Source organism: Leptodactylus fuscus, chromosome 7, assembly GCF_031893055.1.
Source record: "Leptodactylus fuscus isolate aLepFus1 chromosome 7, aLepFus1.hap2, whole genome shotgun sequence".
Taxonomy (NCBI): Eukaryota; Metazoa; Chordata; class Amphibia; order Anura; family Leptodactylidae; genus Leptodactylus; species Leptodactylus fuscus.
Window position 1 is genome coordinate 37,127,973 of NC_134271.1, and position 26,890 is coordinate 37,154,862.

Below are 26,890 nucleotides of genomic sequence, written 5' to 3' on the forward strand. Positions count from 1 at the left end.
CCTCTTCAGCGTCTGTCGGACGCCTGCGCAGTATGCTCTCTGTTCGGCGAAGATTGCCGAACGTACTGCGCATGCGCGAAAGTGCGGCGCCCGCACTATGGCTGGGACCGTACTTTCGCTTATGCGTATTACGTTCGGCAATCTTCGCCGAACAGAGAGCATACTGCGCAGGCGTCCGACAGACGCTGAAGAGGCAAGGGGAGGACACCGAAGACCAGAGAGGCGGCGCTGCGGTGAGTTTTCGAGCTGCAATGGGGACGCCCCCATCGCTGCTCCTGCGATGGGGACGGTATTTTGAACGAACGGCGCGGCGGAGAGCACTTCCACAGGTAAGAGACGAATAGCCTTTTTAAAGGCTATTCCGACGTGGTAACTAGAAAAAAAAGTGTTTTAGTGGTAGAATCCCTTTAACCACTGCGACCTCCACCCAGAGTCCCGACGCGCGTTTTGCACCCTTCGGTTTTATATACCACTATAAGGGTGAATTCACACTGAGTAAACACTAGCTTATTCTGAACGTAAAACACGTTCAGAAAAAGCGGCGTCTAAAGCAGCTCCATTCATTTCTATGGGAGCGGGGATACGAGCGCTCCCCATAGAAATGAATGGGCTGCTTCTTTCACTCCGTGCAGTCCCATTGAAGTGAATGGGGAGTGCCGGCGTGTACGCTCCGGCATGAGCAGAGCTTGCCGTATACGCCGGCACTTCCCATTCACTTCAATGGGACTGCACGGAGTGAAAGAAGCAGCCCATTCATTTCTATGGGGAGCGCTCGTATCCCCGCTCCCATAGAAATGAATGGAGCTGCTTTAGACGCCGCTTATTCTGAACGTGTTTTACGTTCAGAATAAGCTAGCGTTTACTCAGTGTGAATGCACCCTAAAGCCAACAGTGCGCGGAAACCTGAAGTATGGAGTGCTGGCGCAGATGTGAACGAGCCCTAAGCTGTGAAGAACACCCCCTAGTACTAGTCTAGGGATGAGTACAGGCAGGGGGGCATTCCTCACAGCTCCGTATTTCCAGCCTGGGGCATATAACAGGAAAGTCAACAGGGTGCTGAATTCAAGAAAAGATCATTTAAACCACAGTCATACAGGTGCATCATACAGTGAAAAAAACCCATAGGACCCATGTGTATTTTCACAGAAGTTCTTTACACTCTACTGTTATGTGCATGGAGACTACCAATACTCTTAAGTGTTTAAGGATAAAAATATACTAAAATAGTTGGTCCTACAATCTTTACCCGTCTCCCAGCTGCTTGTCACTCACATATCATATCATGGTCTATAAATTCCCAGCTGTCGGTCTTTAAATTGCCCCTTTGTATATTTGTACAAGGTCACGGCTTGACCTAGACGTTTTGTTGCTCTACTAATGAATGAAAAATCATTAGCTACAGGTACAGTACAAAGCAATAAACTGAGTTGTATGGAATTTTGTATACTGTGACTCAATAGATAAAGTAAATTAGGACTGGTATTAAAAGACTAGATGTCCTCCCGCTGCCCTTGTTGCCCTTATGGCAATATCCCTCCCTCACTTCTTGCTCCAGGTTCTGCCCCTCTCCTGCTAGCAAAAAAAGGAAGGCTTTTTTTTTTTCAGCACTGAAATTCCACACCAAATTCCTCACCATTTTCCTCCGTGTGAATGGACCCAAGAAAGTTACACAAGCCAATAAATGTCGCTAGATGTTCTCTTCACTAGAGGTTTCTATTAGTTACATTACTACACTTTGCTATAAAGGACTCGCTCTGCCTTCCCTACAGTTCAGGAAAATCATATTGCTAATAAGTGAACAATGTAATGTGTTTTATATATGCTAGATATGCAATACTGACACTTAAAAATAACAGTTATATAAAAACCGTTACAAAACAACGCTAAGGGAGACTTCACACGGAGTATACGCTCCGCTCATTCTGAACGGAAAACTCGTTCGGAATGAGCGCGTAAAAAACAGCTCCCATTGATTTCTATGTGTGCCGGCATACGTGCGCTCCTCGTTGAAATCAATAGGAGCCCCCCCACCCCCCTTATTGCTTTCAATGTGAACCTCCTGAGTCGAATTTGGGTTTCCCCTGAAACAAACTTTTTTTTTTTCCCATAGACTGTAATGGGATTCGATATTCGTTCGAATAGTCGAATATTGAGGGGCTATTCGAAACGAATATCGAATATTTCACTGTTCGCTCATCTCTAATAATGATCCATAGTAGCCTCTTCAAACAGTATAATGTGCCATAGTGGCCCCTCCACACAGTATAATGTCACATAGAGGCCCCTTCAAACAGTGTATTGTCCTATAGGGGCCCTTGAACACAGTATTATTTCCCATAGTAGCTCCTATGTTGTTCCTTGCTAATATTGCAAAAATTCAGGTTCGGCACAGCCTGAAATTTTTGGTGGTGACTTGGGGGTCTTTTCAGACCCTCAGAGTATAATGACTCGATGCCCAGGGGAGGTGACAAACATGAAAAAAAAGAAGTCTTACTCACCTCTCCTGAGTTCCAGTGCGACTCCCTGCTCAGCCTTCAGTCCTCTACAATGATGTCACAGAAATGGATTACACCAGTATAATTATGCTTTGTGACGCCAGGCCGCTTTCCAATAGATGTCTCCTGAGGGGAGTTGGCTTAAAATAAGACACACTTATACTCACCTCTCCTGAACTTCTGACAGTCCTCAGCATTCTTTCTGTGCTCCTCCAGCCTGTGACTTCTGATTGCGCTACCTTGAATTATGTTCTAACAATATTGACACCGCACCTCTGATGAAGCTGGTCATCTAGATCAGCAGAAACGCGTTAGCGGTGGATTGTGGGCCTATTTTTGCCCATTTTTGTGCTTGTGTGTATGTGGTTACGCAAATCAGAAATATCCATACAGTAGTCAGTAAAATTCCCCAGCTAGTTGGCTCCATAGCTTTTTGTGGGTGAATTTTACATGTGTGTGAGTTGTTAATATTACGCTTACTTGCTAGGACTATGTAGATTTTTTCATCACAAATCTGCAACTACCTAAGGTTTAGCCCATGTTTGAGTTAAAAGTATAGGGTCCTAGTAAATATATTTTTTTATTAGGAACGATATACAGCCGTTCTTATGTTATTAAGACCCTTCTTTTTCTCTTTCTTTTTCATACATGCATCATCACCTTATAGTATTAGACCTATTAAGGGATATTACTGCAGTGGAATGTTCTGTTATCATCCATAATACACCTAAAGTTTTATTAAAGGGAACGTCTCATTTATTTTTTGACACTTGATCTTTTAAATTAACGATTAAAAGTTACATTTTAGTGTACTATTCATTCTTGTTTATTCTACATAGATAGTTTGTAACCTCAATTAACACACAGGCTACTTTTTATCCTGGTAAATGACATGGCTTCACGGCTGTTATGAATTTATGTTCACATGCTATATTAAACTGCTCTTGGCAGCAGCTTATCTCAGGTTCTGATAAAGCCAGGTCTGTTATCTCTATGTAAACACTCAGCTAACCCTCCGTCCATTATGTACATGCATTTGCATATTATCTGATCTGCTCCAGGCAGCGTGCTGACACACTGCATAGGAAAACAGCTTTAATCCAAATTGGTAGTTTTTCTACTTTTTTTTTTTCTTTTTTTTTAATGTAGATTGTGAGCCCTCTTATAGGGATCACAAAGTACATTTATTTTCCTATAAGTATGTCTTTATAGAATGGGAGGAAATCCACACAAACACAGGAAGAACATACAAACTCCTTGCAGATGTTGTTCCAGGCAGGATTTGAACCCAGGACTCCAGCGCATGTCCCCTGTCCAGTTTCTCCGGGGTTAAGGACAGAGAAAACACCCCCTTACAGTTTTTATCTGGCTTCATCATTTACATATGTAGAAAGAATTTTTGGAAATATAGTGCAAAACTGCAGTAAATACTGAAAGCATAACATTTATAGCAAATTTATATGAAATTCTGGTTCAAGTTTTGAATAACATAGGAAATCTGTATTAGTGAATACTATACACAGACAAAAGGCAGAACATGTGTACGCAGACACACACACACACACACACCATGTGCACACAGACACAACATGTGTACACATGACAGAACATGTAACCCAAACAAACACATGACAGACTATGTACACACAAACAGAAGACAGAACATGGGTACATACACGCAACATGTACATACATATACACACACACACAGCACATACCTGGAGCTGAGTCAGTGATTGATTACACAGGTATGCAGCAGCTGCACAGCTACACTTCAAGATGAGGAGGAGGAGCTTTCACCCTGTGCAGACACAGATAAACCTCAAAGGTAGGTGAAGTGAGGGGGAGACAAAGTGAGGCAGCCAGCACCCCGCAGTTCATTGGGCTCCTTCAGGAGCTTGGGGCCCCGGCACTTGCCCGAGTTGGCCAGGTGCTGACGCTGACCCCGGCTGTATCCCTTTCAAGTATCAGAGATACCACTGCAGCCCCTGTAACCATCACTATCAAGAAGATACTGTAGGGAGGAGTAGGGGCCCCGGAAAAAATATTTGCATTGGGGCCCTCAAAACTTTATTTACATTACTGCCTGTCCATTTAGCAGCCGAAATAAATGAATGGGTCAGAGACAGCACAAGAGATATCATTCATGCACCATTTAAACATGTTCGTGTGAATGTAGCCTTAGGCCACGCTCACACAGTCAATACCCCTTTAAAGGGTCTCTATCATTGGGAAAAGTCATTTTTAACTAATCACATCCTTGCATAGCCTTTAGAAAGGCTATTCCACACCTACCTTTAGTATGTAAATTGCGTCAGTGGTTTTTGAATAAGCCTGTTTTCATTCATATGCTAATTAGACTCTTGGTGCACCATCGTGCACCCTCTTTGCTATTGTTTCCGATGGGTGTATACAGCACAGGCTGCTGCTGATGACTTCCTGCTTGCACACACAGATAGGAGAGAATAGCAGGGACGAGTGCTGCTGGGAACTTCCTGTGCTGGCTGGAAGCTAATTAGCATATACATAAAAATGGACTTATTCAAAAACCAGCCTCTGCTGTGCATACACATAGAGAATAGCAGAGAGGAGTGCATAGTAAGACTTCCAGTGCATGCAGAAAGCTAAATAGCATACGAATTAAAACAGACTTATTCAAAGACTACTGAGGCAATTTACATACTAGAGGTAGGTGTGAAATAGCCTTTGTAAAGGCTATGCAAGGATGTTATTAGTTAAAAATGACTTTTCCCAATGATAGAGCCCCTTTCGTATGCTATTTAGCTTTCTTTTTTTTTATGTAGATTGTGAGCCCCACATAGAGATCACAATGTACATTTTTTCCCCTATCAGTATGTCTTTGGAATATGGGATGGAAATCCATGCAAACACGGGGAGAACATACAATCTCCTTGCAGATGGTTTTTTGCCCTTGGCGGGATTTGAACACCAGGACTCCAGCGCTGCAAAGCTACAGTGCTAACCACTGAGCCACCGTGTGGCCCTTGTATGCTATTTAGCTTTCTGTGTGCACTGGAAGTCTTACTGTGCACTCCTCTCTGCTATTCTCTATGTGTATGCACAGCAGAGGCTGCTGTGCAGATGACTCATCTCCCTACTAGCATACACAGAGAATAGGAGACACAGACACTTCCGTTGCATGCAGAAAGCTTATTAGTATATGAATAAAAATTGACTTATTCAAAGACTACTGAGGCAATTTACATACAAAAGGTAGGTGTGAAATAGCCTTTGGCTATGCAAAGATGAGCTTATCTAAAATTGACGTTTTCCAATGATACAGCCCCTGTAAGATGGCTGCAGGTCTCAATTTGGAGAATGCAATATGAATGCTGGTGCAGCAGCTACATTGTCCAATATTGCCAGTTTACCCAAGGGGTTAACAGGACAGCTCACTCCCACTTCTCTGGTGCTTGTAGAAGTTAAAGAGGACCTTTCATCAGTTTGGGCACATGCAGTTTTATATACTGATGGAAAGCTGACAGTGCGCTGAATTCAGCGCACTATCGGCTTTCCCGATCTGTGCCCGGTGTAAAGCGCTATCGGTCCCGTTACCGTAGCGCTTTAGTGTCAGAAGGGCGTTTCTGACAGTTAGCCAGGAACGTCCTTCTGCTTCGCGGCGCCTATCACGCTGTAGAGTGGAGCGGGGAGGAATTCCCCCTCCCCTCCGGATAATACTCGTCTATGGACGAGCTGAGCTGTGTGAGCAGAGGGAGGGGGCGTTCCTCCCTGCTCACACAGTACAGCACGATAGGCGCCGCGAGGCAGAAGGACGTTCCTGGCTAACTGTCAGAAACACCCTTCTGACACTAAAGCGCTACGGTCCCGGGACCGATAGCGCTTTACACCGGGCACAGATCGGGAAAGCCGATAGTGCGCTGAATTCAGCGCACTGTCAGCTTTCCAGCAGTATATAAAACTGCATGTGCCCGATCTGATGAAAGGTCCTCTTTAAGCTGAAATGCTTACACACAACATGCAAGTCACAGTCTTCACTGGACACTTTACTGAAGTTATTGCAGGACAGAAAGGGCCACAGCAGTTTACAGAAAAACAATGCACATTTTTTACACAGTGATTGGCTGTGGCAGTACAGCAGTGTTCCTGTTTGCAATGTGGTAGTGCTCAGCACAGACAGGCCATATGTCAAATTCATGCTGCAATCTTGGGCCACTACATGAAATTGTCATCAATCCCTTAGTCGTCACTTGCTACCAATCGACTAACTAGATGTCTGTTATCTGTAAAGATGGGCGAACCCCAGAAGATTTGTTTCATCTTGTGTTTGAAGGAAGTGAACCCCTGGCTTCGTTCAAAATTGTTTATAGAGAACTGGAAGGGAAATTATTATATTTTGGCATACCTCCCAACTTTTGAAGAACCGAAAGAAGGGACAAAATGTGCGGCGCGCATAGCGTGCCGCGGCAAATTTAGCCCCGCCCACTTTTGTGTTGACCCCGCCCACTCGTTAATTTTTCATGTGCCCGCACACAGTATAATCCTCCTACAGTCACCCATAAATTATATGTCCCCCCTCTATCTCTCCCCCAGTTTCATATACACCCTTCATCTGCCCCCAGTTTCATGTCCCTCTTCCAGCTCTGCCCCCAGATTCATGTCCCTCCATCTCTGCCCCCAGATTCATGTCCTCTCCATCTCTGCCCCCAGATTCATGTCCCACATCTCTGCCCCCAGATTCATGTCCCTCCATCTCTGCCCCCAGATTCATGTCCTCTCCATCTCTGCCCCCAGATTCCTGTCCCTCCATCTCTGCCCCCAGATTCGTGTCCCTCCATCTCTGCCCCCAGATTCATGTCCTCTCCATCTCTGCCCCCAGATTCATGTCCTCTCCATCTCTGCCCCCAGATTCATGTCCCTCCATCTCTGCCCCCAGATTTGTGTCCCTCCATATCTGCCCCCAGATTCATGTCCCTCCATCTCTGCCCCCAGATTCATGTCTCCTCCATCTCTGCCCCCAGATTCATGTCCTCTCCATCTCTGCCCCCAGATTCATGTCCTCTCCATCTCTGCCCCCAGATTCATGTCCCTCCATCTCTGCCCCCAGATTCATGTCCCCTCCATCTCTGCCCCAGTTTCATGTCCACTCCATCTCTGCCCCCAGATTCATGTCCCTCCATATCTGCCCCCAGATTCATGTCCCTCCATCTCTGCCCCCAGATTCATGTCTCCTCCATCTCTGCCCCCAGATTCATGTCCCACATCTCTGCCCCCAGATTCATGTCCCCCATCTCTGCCCCCAGATTCCTGTCCCTCCATCTCTGCCCCCAGATTCCTGTCCCTCCATCTCTGCCCCCAGATTCATGTCCCTCAATATCTGCCCCCAGATTCATGTCCCTCCATCTCTGCCCCCAGATTCATGTCTCCTCCATCTCTGCCCCCAGATTCATGTCCTCTCCATCTCTGCCCCCAGATTCATGTCCTCTCCATCTCTGCCCCCAGATTCATGTCCTCTCCATCTCTGCCCCCAGATTCATGTCCCCCCATCTCTGCCCCCAGATTCATGTCCACTCCATCTCTGCCCCCAGATTCATGTCCCTCCATATCTGCCCCCAGATTCATGTCCCTCCATCTCTGCCCCCAGATTCATGTCTCCTCCATCTCTGCCCCCAGATTCATGTCCCACATCTCTGCCCCCAGATTCATGTCCCCCATCTCTGCCCCCAGATTCCTGTCCCTCCATCTCTGCCCCCAGATTCATGTCCCACATCTCTGCCCCCAGATTCATGTCCCCCATCTCTGCCCCCAGATTCATGTCCTCTCCATCTCTGCCCCCAGTGTCATGCCGTCCTCTCCTTCATCTGCCCCCAGATTCACGTTCCACCTCCACATTAAACTTACCTTCTCCTCCGCTCCCTCGCCGCTCTCTGCCCGCCTCTCTCCCTGACACACGCGGCTGAAGCTGCTCGCGTGCTCGCTTCGCCGCTGCGTCTCTCTCTCTCTCTCTCTCGCTGACACATGCGGCTGAAGCGAGGAGCTGACCTGTGTCAGCTCCTCGCTTCGCTGCTGCCGCCGGCTCCTGGCTTGTACATCGCGTCTACAAGCCAGGAGCCGGCGGCAGCAGCTAAGCGAGGAGCTGACACAGGTCAGCTCCTCGCTTCAGCCGCATGTGTCAGCGAGAGAGAGAGACGCAGCGGCGAAGCGAGCACACGAGCAGCTTCAGCCGCGTGTGTCAGGGAGAGAGGCGGGCAGCGGCGAAGCGAGGAGCTGACCTGTGTCAGCTCCTTGCTTCAGCCGCATATGTGTTCAACTCAGATCTGCGTCCTCTGGACGCAGATCTGAGTTGAAATCGGGACATATCTCCCTCCAACCGGGACCGCGGGACATGTCACCCAAATCGGGACTGTCCCGCGGAAATCGGGACGGTTGGGAGGTATGTTTTGGGGTCTCTTCAGTCCCCAGAGTATAGTAACTGGAAACTACTCACTTTCCATTACTTCTTCTAGGCCTCCTCATGGTGTCCAGCACTCTGTGACTTCCTCATCACTGGCGTCTGGCTTGATATGGTTGAGGGACTCATCAGGGCTGCCCTTTATTTCCTTGACTTTTCAACATAGCCTTAGACCCATTGCTTAGGGCTAGTTCACACGTGAGTATAAGGGGAGGTTTTTGACAGCGGATTTCGCGTCCAAAACCTCCCCTTATAATGGTGGTCTATGGAGACCGCCGGGCTTCTGTTCTCCGCTAGCGGCGAGTTGCTGCTAGCGGAGAAAAGAAAGGACATGTCCTTTCTTCAGGCGGAAGCTGCGCAGGCTCAGCCGCGCGGCTTCCGCCCCCGGCAGCTCCCTCCTATGTCGGCTCATTCATTTGAGCCGACAGCAGAGGGTTAAGCCGCGACAGCGATGGTCGTGGCAGGCGGGTTTTGACAAGAGAGAGACGCGGCTCGCAGCGTCTCTCTCTGTGTCAAAACTCGCGCGGGCAGTTCACGTGTGAACTAGCCCTTAGAATTTTAGATAAACCACCAGCTTTCTCTGGAATTAAGACAGACACTTATGTGACGTACGTGCAGGCACATGTTGATGGTCTACTTCTCTGTATGGCAAACCAAAAATTAGCATTTCCTGATATAATGCAATGGGATCTGTTTTAACGCCGCTGATTCGGAATGAGTTACACGTTCAGAATCAGTGAGCATATACTCAGTGTCAATGCACCCTTAGGGACAAAAATTGCTTCTGAATGATAGGATCCCTTTAAATATACAGCGTGATACTTTTTGGAGCTACTGCAACGGCTTTGCAAATCACAGTGTGTCCGCGCTGCGATCTTTTCCGCAAAGTGGGGATGGGATTTGCATGAATCCCATCCACTTTGCCTGCACTGTACAATGCTGCAGGCAAATCGCGGTGTTTTCGGTCCATGGTGCCCCGGCCTTAAGGACATGTTCTGTATTATTATAACAGATGTCAGTGTTTCAGGTTTCTGTTGTTCCAAATAAAATAAAATAAAAAAAAATCAAATCACCTATTTCCCTAGATTACATACAAAAATAAAATAACACATTTGGGGAAATTCATCAATTACTCTACGCCAGTTTTGTGGCATAGAGGGATGGTACTGTGGCGCGCATTTGATGTAAGGACCTTTTCTGAGGCACAAGCCCTATTCTATGCCTCAGTTGCCAAATTATATGAATGTGGGCAGGGGATGGGGAAGGCCTTGGCTAAATGTATTCATTTTATAGCTCACAACAGTTAGCTGGTGTGATTTATAAGAGAAATCTATGCCAGTTGTTAATTGGCATAGATCTCCATTCAGGTGCAAAGGCGTATGATTGATTTATGAGGAGGCCAGAGGCAGTCGTACTCTGCACCAGTTGAGGCCTTTATGTATGTATATGATAATAAATCTGCCCCATTATCCCACATGCTGAACAGTTCAACAGGAAAAAATGAAAATGTTTGAATTTTCTCACCCCCAATTGAACAAACAGTGATCATCCAAACATTCCCTAAGGCTGGGGCCGGAAACGCTGTGATTTGCCCTTGGCGGAGACGCCGCGGGAAAAATCGCGGCGTTGTACAGTACTTGCAAAGTGGATGGGATTCATGCGAATCCCATCCCTACTTTGCAGAAAAAATTGCAGCGTGTCCGCCCGTGGGGACTTAGCCTAACATAGTATCAGTACAAACTTCATCATGTCTTGCATAAGAAAACCTCTCTAAGGCTAAGGCCCCATGGGCCGGAAACGCTGCGCTAAGGCACTGCGGGAACAACCACGGCATGAACACATCGCGGTTCTTCCCGCAGCAATTTGAACAGAAAGTTTGCAGAGTTTTCCTCCTCTGACTATTTGTTACAATTATATCTACGGGAAAGCCGCCGGCGTTTCTGTAGATATAATTCACATGCTGCAATTTTCAAAACCGCGATGGCTTTGGAAATCGCAGCGTATCTGCTCTTCGATTTTTCTCCGCACAGTGGGCATGGGATTCGCATGAATCCCATCCATTTTGCAAGTACTGAAAAACGCTGTTCTTTCCGACCTCACATGGCTTTGTACCTGGAAATATAAAAAGCTATTGGTTTCACAATATGGCAATACACAGAAATATTTTTTTTCAAATTCTATGATTTTTAAAACATAAACAATATCAATTGGGTATTTCTGCGTTTGTGCTGACCTGCAGATTATAGCTATGTTCACACCTACACCAGAATCTGCATTGGAGACTCTGTCACATTGTCCGCTTGAAATCATTGGATGATAAAGTCCAGCACTGTGTACTTTTTTCTCTGTCGACTTCAGTTTAATTCCTTCCTGACATCCACTGTACTAGTAAGATGGATGCCAGGTCTTTAAAGACAGCAGATGCTCTACTGTAGGGTGGCTGCCATAGCTACCAGGCCCATATACGGTACGGTAAGATTGGCACGGTAAGATTGCAGGAGCCGACCTGTTCCTTTGGAAACCTGGAGTCTTAGGGTCCATTCACACTGAGGAATTTGATGCTAATTCTGGCGTGGAATCCGCGTCAGAAGCAGCACTAAAAAAAAAACTCCCATTGACCTAAATGGATTCCGCTTTCCGTGCGGAACCCATTAAAATCAATGGGAGGCTTTTTTTGCCATTGATTTCAATGCATTCTGTGCAGAAAATGGAACCCATTGAAGTCAATGGGTGTTTTTTTTCAGCGCTGATTCTGACACGGAGTCCGTGCCAACTTCCTCTGTGTGAATGGACCCTAATGAAGGCTTCCAGATCTGCCATAGAAATATTACTATTGAGGCTGGACTATATCTATAATAGTAGTGTAGTGAATCTTCCATACACTGACATACAGTTGTATGGCAGTCTATAGGACTTGCAGGTTCAAGCTCCCAAAGGGAGCTAATAATAGTAAAAAATAATAGTAAAAAATAAAAATAAAAATCTATAAAAAACCTACAAGTTATTATTATTGTTTATTTATATAGCACCATTAGTTCCATGGTGCTTTACATTTGGGGGTTTACATACAATACACAAAAAATACAGGTAGATATAATACTAACAATGACCGACTGGCACAGTGGGGTAGAGGGCCCTGCCCCCGAGGGCTTACAATCTGTGAGTTCAAATCACCAACTTTCTCTAGAATACCTATAGAACAAAAAAAATTCTGTGAAACACATACACATTAGGTATCCCTGTGTCGTTAAATGCCCAGTCTACAAACTTACAAGATTTTGTGCGGACATTAGCATCGGACACAAGCTGTCGGACACAGACGCTAGTGTGAACGCCCCCTTATGCATCCCCTACATGCAAATATAAAAAAAAGTTATGGGTGTCAGAATATGGTGGCATATTTTTTTTGCAAAGTTTTTTTGTTAAGGTATAAATAAAAACTATATAAATTTGGTATCCCTGGAAATTTACTGAAACATAGAATACAGGTAACGTAATTTTGGCTGCACAGTGAGCACTGTAAAAACGAAGCCTGTAAGATTGTCGCACAAATGCAGTTTTTCTCCAATTTTAGCTCATTCTGCATATTTTTCCAGGTTCCCAGTACATTGTACAGAATAATAGATGGTACTACCGTGAAGAACTATTTGCCCCCCAAACATTAAGCCCTCATATGGCTCTGAGAATGAAAAAATAAAAAAGTTAAGGGAGTCAAAAATGAAATACCAAAAACGCCACCAGGGAGGAGTTAAAAAAAAAAAGACAGAAATCTGTCAAACCTCATTATAGTCAACTAGCTGGTACCCGCGACTTCGTCTGCGGTGATTGTAGAAGTGGGTAAATACAGGGTGAGGTAAGGTTTTAGTAGTGTGCTAAAGCTATGAGATAAGAAATGTACTGCTGTATCTTGATTTTGTTGTAATTTAGAGAACACATGAGACGTTTGTGTTGAATGTAATTTTTATTACAGCTGTTAGAGGGGTTTGTTAAAAACTGTACATAGTGTCTTTGGGACAGAGGTATTTTAAGTTAATATACTGCGATATACGATATTGTATGATTTGTTATTTTCCGCCAGTACATGTAAGTTTTGGGCACAGGATACTCGTGAGCAAGTCACATAAAGTTGTCCATGTGAGAAGCACGGTGTGGCTAAATGTATTCCTGCTACTTTGAGCGTTTGTCCTTGGGATTTATTAATGGTCATTGTAAAAGCCAATTTAAGGGGAAATTGTAGTCGTTTGAATTGAAATGGGAAATTATTTGGTATAATTGGAATGCGTGGGATTAACACACTGTCACCTTTAGCTGCTCCTGTAAGAATAGTGGCTTCAATGATATTTGTTCCTAGTTGTGTGACACGTAGCCTCGTGCCATTACACAATCGTGGTGCATCCAGATTACGCATGAGTAGGACAGGGACGCCAATCTTGAGTTCTAGTTTATGTGATGGGACGCCGGGTAATTCTAAGGTGTTGAGGAATTCCACAGGGTAACTTGTAGTCTCTTCAGAGGTTAATACTGTGTCTATGGATTTATATATGGTGGATTCACCAAGTAACTGTTGTAATATCTTGCGGTTGATGTTATTGACCAAGTCATTTTTTGGCGCTAGCAGTGCTCTTTCGCATAACCATTCTTCGTTGCTGATATTTGTTTGCAAAGATGGGAAAACGTGTAATGAGTTCTTCTTCAGTGGTGATGGGATTGCAAAATTCGTTAGTAAATTGAATTTGTCCATGTAAGTCTGTTTGTAGTCGGCCGTCTCCGATTTCAATCAATTTAGAGGCAAAGGCACCTGATTGTAAATCATTGTATAGGTGGACTCGCATGTTGCATGTTAGGTGTAGTTTTTCGACTTTTGACCAGAGTGGTGATGCTTTTATACATGCATTCATCTCATCCGCTGGTGTACCTCTTTCGATGACTGGCAGGGTTTGTCTGAAATCACCAGCAAGCAAGACGACCACACCTCCCATGATAGCTTTGTTGGTGCGAATGTCTTGAAGACTGCGGTTTAATGCTTCGACAGCACGCTTGTGTGACATGGTGCACTCGTCCCATACAATTAGCTTACACTGTTGTAAAAGAGTGCCGCGGCTGCTATTTTTGGTGATGTTGCATGTAGGAGCTTCGTCAGCGGCAAGATTGAGTGGCAATTTAAAAGTTGAATGCGCTGTTCGACCACCATTGAGCAAGGTTGCTGCAATACCTGAGGAGGCTACAGCTAGGGCTATGTTGTGGTCTTTACGAAGGGAGGCCAGTAGAAGGTTGAGTACAAATGTCTTACCAGTTCCTCCTGGAGCATCGAGAAAGAAGAGTCCGCCATTGCCACTATTTACGCAGTTGAGGATGGAATTATAGATGTGACGTTGCTCGGGTAGTAAACGCGGCACCATTTCATTGACTAAAGTAGTCAAGGCCTCTGTATCGTAATTAAGTTCTTTCAGCACTTCGGTTGTTAATTCTCCAGTTCGTTGTGGTTTTGGCAAACCAAATTCTGTTATGTTTTTGCCTGATAAGTTAATGATTTTGTCTTCTAGTAATTTGAGAGATTCATTGATGATAATGTCTTCATGCATGCATTGTAGCCTATGTGTGATATCCTCAGATAGCGCCTCTTTGTATTTATTCCATAGCTGAAGTGGGTTTGAGAGTCCGCAAGCGCATAGTAAAATAGCAAAGAGCTCTCTGAGTTTTGAGGCAGAGCGACAGAGGACGGCTTCTTCCATAGTTTTGTCCCAGTGATTGTCATTTTGTAATAGGCCACGTGCTTCACATGCTTCTTTGAAGGTGGTGCACTGTTGGCCATCAATGTATTTGAGTGAGTCAAAGTGGGCGGGACCTCGCACTTCATTGAGTAACAGCCGTAAGCAGTAGCATTCGAAGTTGGTAACGTGTACGGTATACATACGGCCTAGTGTGTCGGCAGATTTAATACCTGGCCAGGCTTGGAGAGCTGTGCCCTGGACATGACGCTTCCACTCTTTCTTTGTTGGATTCCATGTGTAGTATTTAGGTAGTTCAGTGTATAACAGGGTTTTTGCAAAATGGTCTGTTTGGCACAGTTGGAAAAATGCAGTTAATGTTGTCTTGGGAGGTATGGCAATTTTTTCTCTGAAATTGTGCTCAGTGAAGTAAATGCGTGCGCCATTGGGCAGGTGGACGGCTAAATGGGTGACAGCGGGGTGTCTTTCGTGAAGTGGTAATCCAAAGATGCGCCATACTGTCTCATTGCTGCTGACGTAGCGTGCTGCTCTGAATGTTTGTATTTCATCTCTGGGGTCTAGATTGGGATATTTTGTGTGTGTCATATTGAAAACTGCCTGATCGGTTCCTTTGTTGATGTACTTGCAGATATATTTTATTGCCTGCACTGAATTACAGAATTCCACATTAATATGGGCGTTGAAGATTTTTGTGAGAAGGGGAGAATAGGGCACAACCCACTTGTTATCTACTGTGACATTTTGTGTGGTGCCACGAATTGTTAGTGTAGTTGTGTGTCCTCCATCGTCAGGTGCTCTGCGGCGGTACAGCGGATATCCATTTTGGTTTGTCTGTGTGTCGTTGAGTAAGGGGCGAGGGTATTTTTTGGTACACTTTCTATCTTTCATACACGGAGATGACATATTCAGTGCTCCACATGGGCCATGGATCATATTTTTCACAACGCTGTCGTATAGTTGTTGGTCAATGTTGGGATTGGGTATTTCGGCACTAATGATGTCGTCAATTTGGTTGGGCCGTAATTTTTGCTTTAGCCGCAGTAAAAGATGTACATGGGGTAAGCCTCGTTTCTGCCATTCAATGGAGTACATGAAGCACTGTGTTTCTCCAAATATTTGTCCTTTGGTTAGAAGAGCTACTAACTTCTGTACTTTAATTTTAAAGACTCTGGCAATGATGTCGTGTCTATCAGTGGCTTTTTGTCCAGGCATAAGTTCCCGTGTAATCTCAGGCCAGGCGGAATTGCATGTGAAAGTGATGAATAGATCGGGTCGGCCATAGTTGCGAACGTATGTGAAAGCATCCTGTGTGTACTCGTGGAGATATCTTGGGCTGTTGACGACAGAGGAGGGTAGGATAACTATTTGGCCGACATCAGTGGCGCTAAGTTGGGCGTCTGTTTTGATGGCATCTTGCAAATGAATGTAGTTTTCAGCGCGTAACTTAGTTTGATTTAAAGCAATGTATCTTAAGCGCTCACTTTCCATTTTGACATACATGTCAACTAAAAACTGGTGGAAAAGCTGTCTGCAGCGCAGGAGTAGATTGAAGTTATTCTTTCGAACCATAAGGTGGTAAGAATAGAAATCCTTGCAGGAAACTGTTTTAGTTAGCATAGGAGAGTTAGTGTGTGGATTGGTTTGCGGTATGTTAAAATGATATCCTTCTTGTCCTTTCCAAAAAATAATGGGGTATTGGAGGGCATCATAGAAGCGATGGGTGTCAGCTATGCGGCAAAGTTGGCCATCTCGTGCATGCAAGACGATGTCTCTGGTGCTGGTGTGTTCGGCGATAGCTACCACAGCTGCAACTTCATTGGAAGTGGGAGCATTGTAGCGGCGCTGGTGCTGGCCATGTGGTACACGGTCAGGGTGGATGACGACTTTGTAGCTTTCATTAGGCATGTTTTCAAGAGCGGTTTTAAATTCTTTGACTAAAATATTGTTAGTGTTCAGAACACTTTGTATTTTGTTAACTATTTCTGTTCGAACTCCTTGCACAATAGAGGTACGCCGATGTGTTTGTGCTGCGTCATCGCCTATAAAATAAATTTGTAAAAATTGTGGTTGTCCATTGGAGTGTGGAAGGAGTGAGCCAATCCTATGATACACTTGGCCTTGGACAGTAAATGTTGGACAGAAGCCTGGCATGGAAACAACAGTATCAGCTCCAAACGATGTCATGTGGAAGCAGGCATTGTACTTTCGTAGATTTTGTAAAAAATGTGTGGATTCTTCAGTGTTATCTGCAAATAATTTGTTCAAGGGTTCGGCAGGCTCTTCTAAAAGTGGGATAACGACTTTACCCCCTGAACAACACATGCCAGGTGCTTCTTCTTTCCATTTCTGCGCATTGCAAAACCTACACGTTGTGTTCATCTGGCTGATTGTTAGGAGTCTGTGTGCGCTGTAGTTGAGAGCGGGATCATACTCCAATGCAGCGTGATGGAAAACACTCCAAGTGTTTTGAGTGAAATTTGTGCGGCGTTGTGCTACTTTTTGCGCAACAGCGTTGCGCCGGATTTGTGCTTCTTCCACAGTCTCAGTAGCTCGTTGTGATGCCATATAAAGAGCGGTTTGTTGGCGTTGATGATCAGCTTCTTCATCTGTTTGGCGAGCTCTTAAGTTGGCTTGACGCTGAACTTGTTTTTGGCGGCGTGTTTTGGTGCGTTGGGTGCTTTCAGCAGCTCTTTGTGAGGCAATGTACTGAGTGTGTGCTTGGCGTCGAGAAGTTGTCTGTTGCGGTGTTTCCGAAGCTCGTAAGGTAGCTTGACGTTGTTGTTGTTGTTTTTTTCGTAGTTGTGTTTGAAGTGGGGTTTCAGCTGCTCTCTTGGAAGCCATATATCGAGTTTTTCTTTGTTTGTAAAGAGCTGCTTGCTCCACTGTTTGCACAGCTCTTAATTGTGCCTGGCGCTGAAGTTGTTGTTTGCGTCGGATATGTGATTGTTGGGGCATTTCAGCAGCTCTGCGCAAGGTCATGGAATGCAGTTTTCTGTGTTGTCGGCAGCGTGTGTGCTGTGGTGTTTCTGCAGTGCGGCGTGCTTGTGCTTCTTGTGGCATTTCAGCTGCTTGTTGGGATGTTCGGTGTCTTCGCCGTCGTACGTGCTGTGTGCGCTGAGACGCTATATAATGAGCATGTTGTCGTCGTACATGGGCTTGTTGGGGTGTTTCAGCGTTGCGAAAAGCGGCTTGACGCATCGCTTGCTCTATTCTTCTTAGTTCAGCTTGAGCTGTATTTTCTTGTTTGCGAGCTACTTTCATAGCTGTTTGTTGTTTTGTTTGTCGTGAAATATTGGATTTCCGTTTCTTGGGCATTGTGTAAATGGAGGAACAGTGAAGGTGTGGGAATGTGTTTGTCCCAACTGTGTGCGCAGATGCTGTTTGGAGAGTGGGATTATGTCTGCTTTGAGTTGTGTGTGGGCAATATCCTGCGGGTGAACATAACAGTTATTTAGTTGACGTAAGAGGTAGATGGGTGGAGATAGAGGATGCAATGGTATGTTTTGGCTGTATAGAGGGATTGGTGAGGTGAGTGTGTGATGAAGTGCTGATGTTGAGATAGTTGTGGCAGCGAGGGCTGATGAGTTTGCTGTAGTGTTGGGTTTTGATTTTTGTTTTTATTGTGCTGTTGGGTTTTTGAGTGTGGTGTTTGGAAAGTGTGTAAAGTCTATTTGTGTGTTGTAGTACGTTTGTGAGTTGTGAATGTTTGTGTGAGAAATGTGTTTGTATGATGTGGCTATGGATTATTCGTTAGAAGGTAATGGTAAGTTGTGGGCCAATTTTTGATGTGGTGAATTTGTTTGAAAACTGCATTTATGGGAGGTTGTTAGGGGCTTGTGTTTTCCGCCGTTGAGTGTGAAGGCGACATGACATCGCCCCTGTGTTGTGTTTTTGGGTGAAATTGTGGGGATGGTAACGTCATATGGTTTTATGAATCTTTGCAGTCTTTTTGAAAAAAGCGAAAGTGTGTTGAGCTTTTTTTTTGTGTGGAAAAGTTGTGGTAGTGTGAGAGCAGTGATTTTTACACACGTGTGTGTTGGGGGATGTCTTTTCTTGTGGGCCACGGTTTGGTTCGTACGGTAGGGTCCGGACTATAAGTGGCACATAAAATCCTACAATTTCCTCTGAAAATGAAAGAGCGGCTTATAGTCGGGTGCGCCTTCTATATGGATGGAAGCGAGGGCCCGCGAGGAGTTAAGTGGCGTCCGGTGGCAAAGTCTGGGTGCCGTTTCCATACCTTGCAATGGGAGGGTGCTATTGGTATAGTATTTGCTCATCTGTAACTTCAATTGTAACTGCTTGCAATTGAACTTCGAGATGAGCGAAGAGTATTGGAATAGCACGCTCCTATTGTAAGGTATGGAAGCGGCACCCAGACTTTGCCGCCGGACGCCGCTGAACTCCTCGTGGGCTGTCGCTTCCATCCATATATAAGGCGCACCGGACTATAAGGCGCTCTTTCATTGTCTGAGGAAATGGTAGGATTTTATGTGCCACTTCTAGTCGGGACCCTACCGTACGAACCAAACTGTGGCCCACAACAAAAGACATCCCCCAACACACACGTGTGTAAAAATCACTGCTCTCACACTACCACATCTTTTCCACACAAAAAAAGGTCAACACACTTTGGCTTTTTTCAAAAAGACTGCAAAGATTCATAAAACCATATGACGTTACCATCCCGGTTCCCATTGCCGGCGGCCGGCGCATAACTCCTGGCGTGTCGAGCGCTGTCATTCATTTCCATGGAAGCGTGGCATTGAAATGAATATAAGCGGCTGGGACGCGGTGGGAAAGCGGCCGGCGGCAAAGTGAGCGTGCCGCCGCTTTCAATGACATATAAGGCGCATCGGACAGCACTGCGCCTTAGAGTCCGGTGCACCTTATAGATGAACCTAGATAGGACTATAAGGCGCTCATTGGTAATGCGCCTTATAGCGCTGTGCGCCTTCTAGTCAGCAAAATATGTGTTTGATCATTTTGTATTGATATTTGTCTGAGAATGTAAAGAGTGGGCAAACGTTGGTTAGGGGGTGTGGAGTATGTTTGGCGTTACGGCGGTAAGCGTCCAGGTGAAATATTTGTATAGCTTTGTACAGCGGCCAATTTGGGACATAGGGAGACGTAAGATGTATGTGTTTCACAGTATTGAGGAATTTTATATGTGTTCTGGGTAAGTGTTTTAATTTTTTTTTTATTTTGCATGTATTAGACCATCTTGTGGTTTTGAACAGCAGGAGATGTGATGAGCAATACAATGCATGACAATGCTAATGCATTGCAATGCATTGCCAAACAATCCTAATTTCTTTTGCAGGCTGCATATAGCAGGGTGCCAAAGAAAAGGATTGTTCAAGAGCCAGTGCTATTGCAGGCTATGTAGCATAGCCTGCAGAAGCCTGGATAGAGTCAGCTGACTGGGAGACCTGGCGGCTGCCATAGCAACCTGACGCCTGCCACCTAGCTCAGTGTAGGCAGCGGAGAACAGGCAGAGGATGCCTACGCGCAGCGGGGGACAGATCGGAGGCGGTGTGCAGGTAAGAGTTGGGCGGCAGAGATGTTAATGTCGCCGCTTGGTGTGGGCACAAAGAGGGGATATGACGGCGGCTTGTGAAGTGGGCAAGCACTATGGCGGGCGTCCGGCTCCCGGGCGCCTGCCACAGTGAAGCGGCCGCCATGCGCCGTACTACAACGGCGTATGTCAGCCAAGCTGACAGTGCGGGCATACTATGTGAGCGGTAGCAGCGATATAGGCCAAAAGCTTTGTGGATGCAGTGTGGCAGGCGTCCGGCTCCCGGGCGCTTGCCATAGCGAAACTGCCGGCATGCGCCGTATTATTAAGGGGGGTATGTGAGCAAGAGTATAGTAAGAGGGGACATGACGGCGTCTTGTAAAGAGTGCAAACAGTATGGCAGGCGTCCGGCTCAGGGGCACCTGCTCCAGCGAAACTGCCGGCATGCGCCGTACTATTAAGGAAGACTACAGAAAGAGGGGACATGACGGCGTGTTGTTAAGTGTGCAAGCACTATGGCGGGTGTCCGGCTCCGGGGCACCTGCCACAGCGAAGCGGCCGGCATGCGCCGTACTACAACGGCGTATGTCGGCCTAGACTATAGTGCGTGCATTCACTGTGGCGGACGTCCGGCTTCTCATCGGTAGCAGTGAAATAACAGGCGGCTATGGCGGGCGCTTGCCATAGCCACACCGGCGGCCTAGGCCGTAGTCGTACGGCATATGTGGGGATGGGGTGCAGTAATGTTTTAAGGCACTTTGATGTGTTTCTGGGAGCAATACATGTAGAAGGCAGTAAGGGAGATTGGTGACATTGTTATGGAGCGTAAGGTGTTCGTGCTGTGTGGAAGGATAGAGCAGAATGTAGAGGGCCGAAGTAGAGGCAATGTAAGCATGGTATTGCAACTTACCAGTGTCGTTGGCGTGGAGAGGTAGAGAAGCTGGATGGATCGTGAAGACGGGAACAGCAGTGAGGTGAGGGTGCCGTCGGGGAGTGTGGCAGGCCGGATAGAGTAGTTCGGGTGCTGATGCCTACGGTGGAGGGGCAAAATGGTGGCGTGCTGGAAAGATGGTCGGGAGGTGGCTAACATGCGCATGCTCCTGCCAGTGAACTGGCTGTGTGGGCGGGATCGCGGATCGTCAGACCAGTGGGGGTCGGCAAAGATGGCTGCCTCGGAGTGTTGAAGAGATAGGCTCCTGGAATATCGTTAAGGTGAGGGTAAAAGCAGTAAAGTATGTGTAAATGTGAGTGTGTGCTGTTAGGGGCTAGGCTGTAGGGGGTAATATGAATTTTGTGGCTTGCTATGGTGCAAAGTGTGTGAGATAGCAGAGGTAGTGGTGTGAGTTTGGGTTTGTGGAGGTCCTGGGAAAAACGTATGTGCGCAATTGTGACGAAAAGTAGCCTGTTGCGCAATGGGGTGTAGTGACTATGTTTGTGGAAAATTTCAGCCAAATCGGTGGAGCGCGTTTTGCGTGATTGACTAACAAACATCCGAAAAGCCAATGCCACAAACATCCAAACTCACAAACTTTCACATTTATAATATTAATAGGATGGGTCCACCGGCCTCTGTGTGTAAATGCTATTACAGTGGTCAGACTGTCTGTTGTTCTGGTTCTCTGTGGTGTGACCTGAGTCTAATTCTGTAATTTTTTTCCCACATGGTGAATGGCCTTATAAACGATACCATTAAGCAGATTGTGTACTTGCTTCTTTTCCCCAATTCCACCCCAGCTGCCACCAAACACAACAATGTCTTCTATATCGCCCTCGAATGAACGAAAAACTTATGGTTTTTGTAAGGTGGGGAGAAGAAAAGGAAAACACAATAGCATAAAATGACTGTGTCCTGAAGGGGTTAATACGGTAGTAATGTGAATATAACCACAGGAGGTCCAGAAAGAATGACTGCGGTACAGCAGCTGTGTGAATCCGGCCTTTCAATAGAAAAAAAAGCCAATGGAGGAATTGCAATAAGTGAGCCCCTCAGTGGTGTGTGAGCCACTGCAGCAGAGGACAGACATGTCAGCCTCATTCCCTAGTAATAGATAGCAGGAGCTGGAACAAATCACAGGAAGGCAGTGACTCCTCCGTGCGCCCCTCCCCCACTCCCTTGTCCTGCACTCTTCTCCGTCCCTCCCTCCCTCCACATAGTGGAGTCGCCGTGTCTTATCCTCCTGCTCTTGTCCACATCTTAGTGTGCAATGACTGACAGGACACGGCACAAGGCTGGATATATCGCTAACAAATAGAGAACGCCAGAGCCGAAGCGAGTCACAGGAGTGCGTGTAGGAATAAGGGGAGGACTGATGTGACTTCACTGCCAGGACACTGCCCTTCCTTCAGCTGATCCCAAAGCAGTCATGTAAGTTCCACTGATATCCTTGTATGAGGGGATCGCGGGGGGTGCTATGGATTCGGGTTAAGGAGCTTTGGGGAGGATCAGTCTCTGTGCATTGTTTGGTGCCATAACTGCGTGTGAAGCGGCACTAGGGCAATAGACATTGCCGGGGACGTCCAGCCATCCGGGCTATATGGGCAGCAGATGTTTACCGTTAGCAGACTGACGTGCCAGTCTGTGGTGAATGTGTGTGGGCATCGGGAGGCTGCTGCTATGTCGTCTGCTCTTCTAGGCTCAGGCCACTTGTACACAGACTAGGCCATGAGCTAGTGAAGTCTCTGCTGGATAAATCTACATTCTGTTGTGATTATTCACTTGTGTGATGGTGGAGGCTCAGGCCCCATATAAGGAGGAGACCTCTGGTTGCATCATATACATAAGCTAATATACTGTATTGTCCGCTGTCTGTGTAAGATATTACAATGATAATAAAGACTGAGGTGACTTACAGTCCATTGTGCAGCGCAGTGTATGAAAGTTAAAGCGATAATCGGTTTACAAGCTATGGGCAACGCCGCTTTATTAAATCTGCCAGCAAATATTATTCCAGGCCATACACATTACACTGACTGTTTAGCCATCTGGCTAATTTGTAATACCTATGGCCAGTTTTAGGATGCGTTCACACGTAGCTGGAATGTGCGGGTTGTTCTCAGCGTATTACAGTAACGCATTAATTTAACAAATGTTATCCACATGCTGCGGAAAGGTATAAGTGCGTATATTGGCCTGTGGCGCAAATTTTAAGTCTGTGGCTTGTCAGGTTTTCTGAGTGTATTTATATTTTACTTTTATGAAGGATATTCGGGTCCATAAACACGAAAGTGAAAAACTAACTTATAACCTCCATTTTTAGAACGACGTATTGTCAGTTTTTTTTCAAATGACAGTGAACATCAATTAAAATAAAAGAACGTCTTATTTTTGGACATTTTATGGGGTGAGGGACCCAAATCCAGTGTACGAGGTGGCCAATTTTTAGCTTTTTTTGGGTAATGTGTCAGTTTCACAGATATTAAAAACTGATGAGTGGGCTTGGTAAGGAAAAAAAACCCAAACAACAATGACGTTCATCCAATTTTTTTTACTGGTATTTAAAAATGGATGTAAAACTGACTCAGTCAGAAAACTGATGAATAATAAGTCACTCACTGAGAACGACAAACTGATGAAACTGTCAGTTCATTTTTTTCACTGTCAAGTACATGTAGCCTTAGTACAGCAAAACAATAACTGTAATGATCATTATAAAGCTGGGTTCACACCTGCGCTGTTCTGGCAATCTGTCCATCATTCTGCTTGAAAAATGTGAGGACTTTTTTCTCCGCATTTTTCAGGTGGAAACCCGGCGGACCCTGTAATAGACTATGGGTTCTGCGGGTAACCACTTTTTAAGCGTATTTGGAATCCCAAACGCAAGCATCTTCTGAGTAGATCTTCTCCACTGTACAAATAAATGTTAGGGAGAGTTTACACGGAGTAACGTGCCGCGTGATGTGGCACATAGACGCCACGTGAGCTTTTGTGGGCCGTTCACGCTTCCATTGATTTCAATGGGAGTGTGGATCGTATACACTGCGCTATTTTGCGGTCGTGATTTTGGGGCCGCAAAATAGCGCCGCGTATACGATCCCGGCTCCCATTGAAATCAATGGGAGCGTGAACGGCCCGCAAAAGCTCACGCGGCACTTTACTCCGTGTCAACTCAGCCTTAGGGTTTAGTGTGGTTGATAAACATGACATTAAGGCAGTTCTCCTTGGGAGCTGCAACAGTAACCTTTGTAGAAAACTAAGGCCTGCTTCACATCTGCGTTCAGGATTCATTTGGGGAGTCCTGAACAGAATACAGAACACATTGAAAAGCGGTGAGCTTATGATAGCACACGGACCCCATAGACTATAATGGGGTTTGTGTGTTTTACGAATGGTGTCCACACGGAACATGCGGAGAGAAAAGTACTTCATGAACTACTTCCTCTCCGCATGACTTGTGCAGACACCGCGCGGAAAACATTATAGTCTATGAGGTCCATGTGTTTTTATTGCTCACCGCTTGTCAATGCATGCAGTACTCTTCTGCCCGTTTGAAAAAACGGACATGGTTGTAAACAGACACTTAAAGACACAAATGGATACTAAAGGACTCAAGATAAAATCCCATTTAAATTAATGGAAATTGTAAACGGAAACAGCTAGTGTCCGTTGCTAAAATCTTGAGCGGACCTTAGCTACAGACACTAGCTGTCGGACACCTACAGTAGTGTGAATCCAGCCTGAGGGATTGGGAAGATGAGAGAGGATGGACGTAGTGGATCCAAGTGAACCATGTCTTCTCAAATATAGCATGATGAGTTTATCATTGATGCAGACGTTATGTAGTCAGGATGTAACTTCCTGATAGGTGACTGAGCGTTTTCTCCACGAGTATACTATTGTCTGTTTGTTTGGCTGCTAGTAATAGAAATGTAAGTAGCTTAAATTGTGTATGCGTCACAGAGGTTTAAGATGTAGGAGGGCACTTTATGATCTTTATGACTGACAAAACCAAATAGGCATGCAGAAGACCTGACACACAATTTCAAAACCTAGTCAGCCCAGCACAGGACCATCATGTATGTAAGTTGTTCCTTTTTTTTATGGATTTTCGCCATGAATTTCTCCCTTTGCAATGTATAGGGTGAAATCTGTTGTAAGGCTAAGGCCCCATGACCCGGAAACGCCGCGTTAAAGCGCTGCGGGAACAAACGCAGTGTGAACGCATCACGGTTCTTCCCGCAGCGCTTTGAACAGGAAGTTCACGGAGTTTTCCTCCACGGACTTTTTGTTACAATATCTACGGGGAAGCCGCCGGCGTTTCCGTAGTTATAATTGACATTCTGCGTTTTTCAAAACTGCAATGTGTCCGCGTGTCCGCGCTGTCATTTTATTTTTATTTTTTTTCCGCAAAGTGGGGATGGGATTCGCATGAATCCCATCCACTTTTCAAGTACTGTAAAATGCTGCAATTTTTTTTCCCACGGCATTTCTGCTGCGGGCAAATCGCAACATTTCTAGCCCATGTGGCCCCAGCCTAAGTTCGCAAGGATATCTACATTCTCTGTGACATTTCTGGCATAATTTGCAAAAATATTCTGATACTCTTACTGCTCACGCACAAGGGAAAATCTGGCCAATAGATTAGCTGGAAATCCGGACCTCTACCCAGCCAGGGTACTGGTATACCATTGTTCATACTCTATAGTACAAGACAGGACATAGCTCACTATGATTCACAGATCTTGGGATTGGGCCTGTCAATAGGCTGTGGAGTCGGCAGACTAAATCACCGACTCCACCTCCTCCATTTTTCCACAGACCGACTCAGACTTCACAAAAGGCTGATTTGTATGGTTAGTTATGGTAGTAAAGAGTCTCTAAGTTGTTAAAAATCCAATGATTGAATTTTTTTGAAAGTAAATATGCAACAAATTATGCATCTAATAAATTATACAATATTAACAATTGTATAATATAATTAATCATTTTATTTTAAAGGGAGAGCTGGTTCCTTTTTTTTCAGACTCCAGCTAAAATTGTTCCCAACCCTGCTTCCACAAGTCTGACTCCACCTACCCGGTAAATCTGGTCGATGTACGGAACTGTTTTTTTGTCCTGATTTCCCCAAGTGCATGAGGCTTTGGGGTTCTATGTTTACAGAGACAGAATTTCTGTTATAACATATATATATATATATATATAATTTCAATGAGTGCCATCTTACGCGCGCTACACATTGAAATCAATGGGTGGCTTTATAGCCCATTGATTTCAATGAGTAGCGCGCGTAAGCCGGCACCCATTGAAGTCAATGAGATCTGTTTTGAAGCGCCTCGCTCTGACACGTGTTTACGTGTCTAAATGAGTGGCGTGTTACTCTGTGGGAACGGAGCAAAACTCTACATAAAGAAAATGGTGGAAACACATCATGGTTTTTTTAGCTTTTTTTTCACAAAGTGTAAAGAGTGTTTTTCCTGTGGTATTTCAGTTTCTATTATGCCTAGACAGAAAACGCTTCCATTTCTGCAGGTTTAATTAACATAAGGTAATTTACAAAAACACATCAGTTTTTGAAATAGCAGAATTTCCGCTACATATATATATTTTTTTTCTGCCCATTCCCATCCACTTTGAAAGTATTGTAATACACAGCGCCAAAACACTGAATATTTGCAACATGGGTCCCTGGCCTAATGGAGTCTGTCAGCAGTAAATAGAGATGAGCGAACACTGTTCGGATCAGCCGATCCGAACAGCACGCTCCAATAGAAATGAATGGAAGCA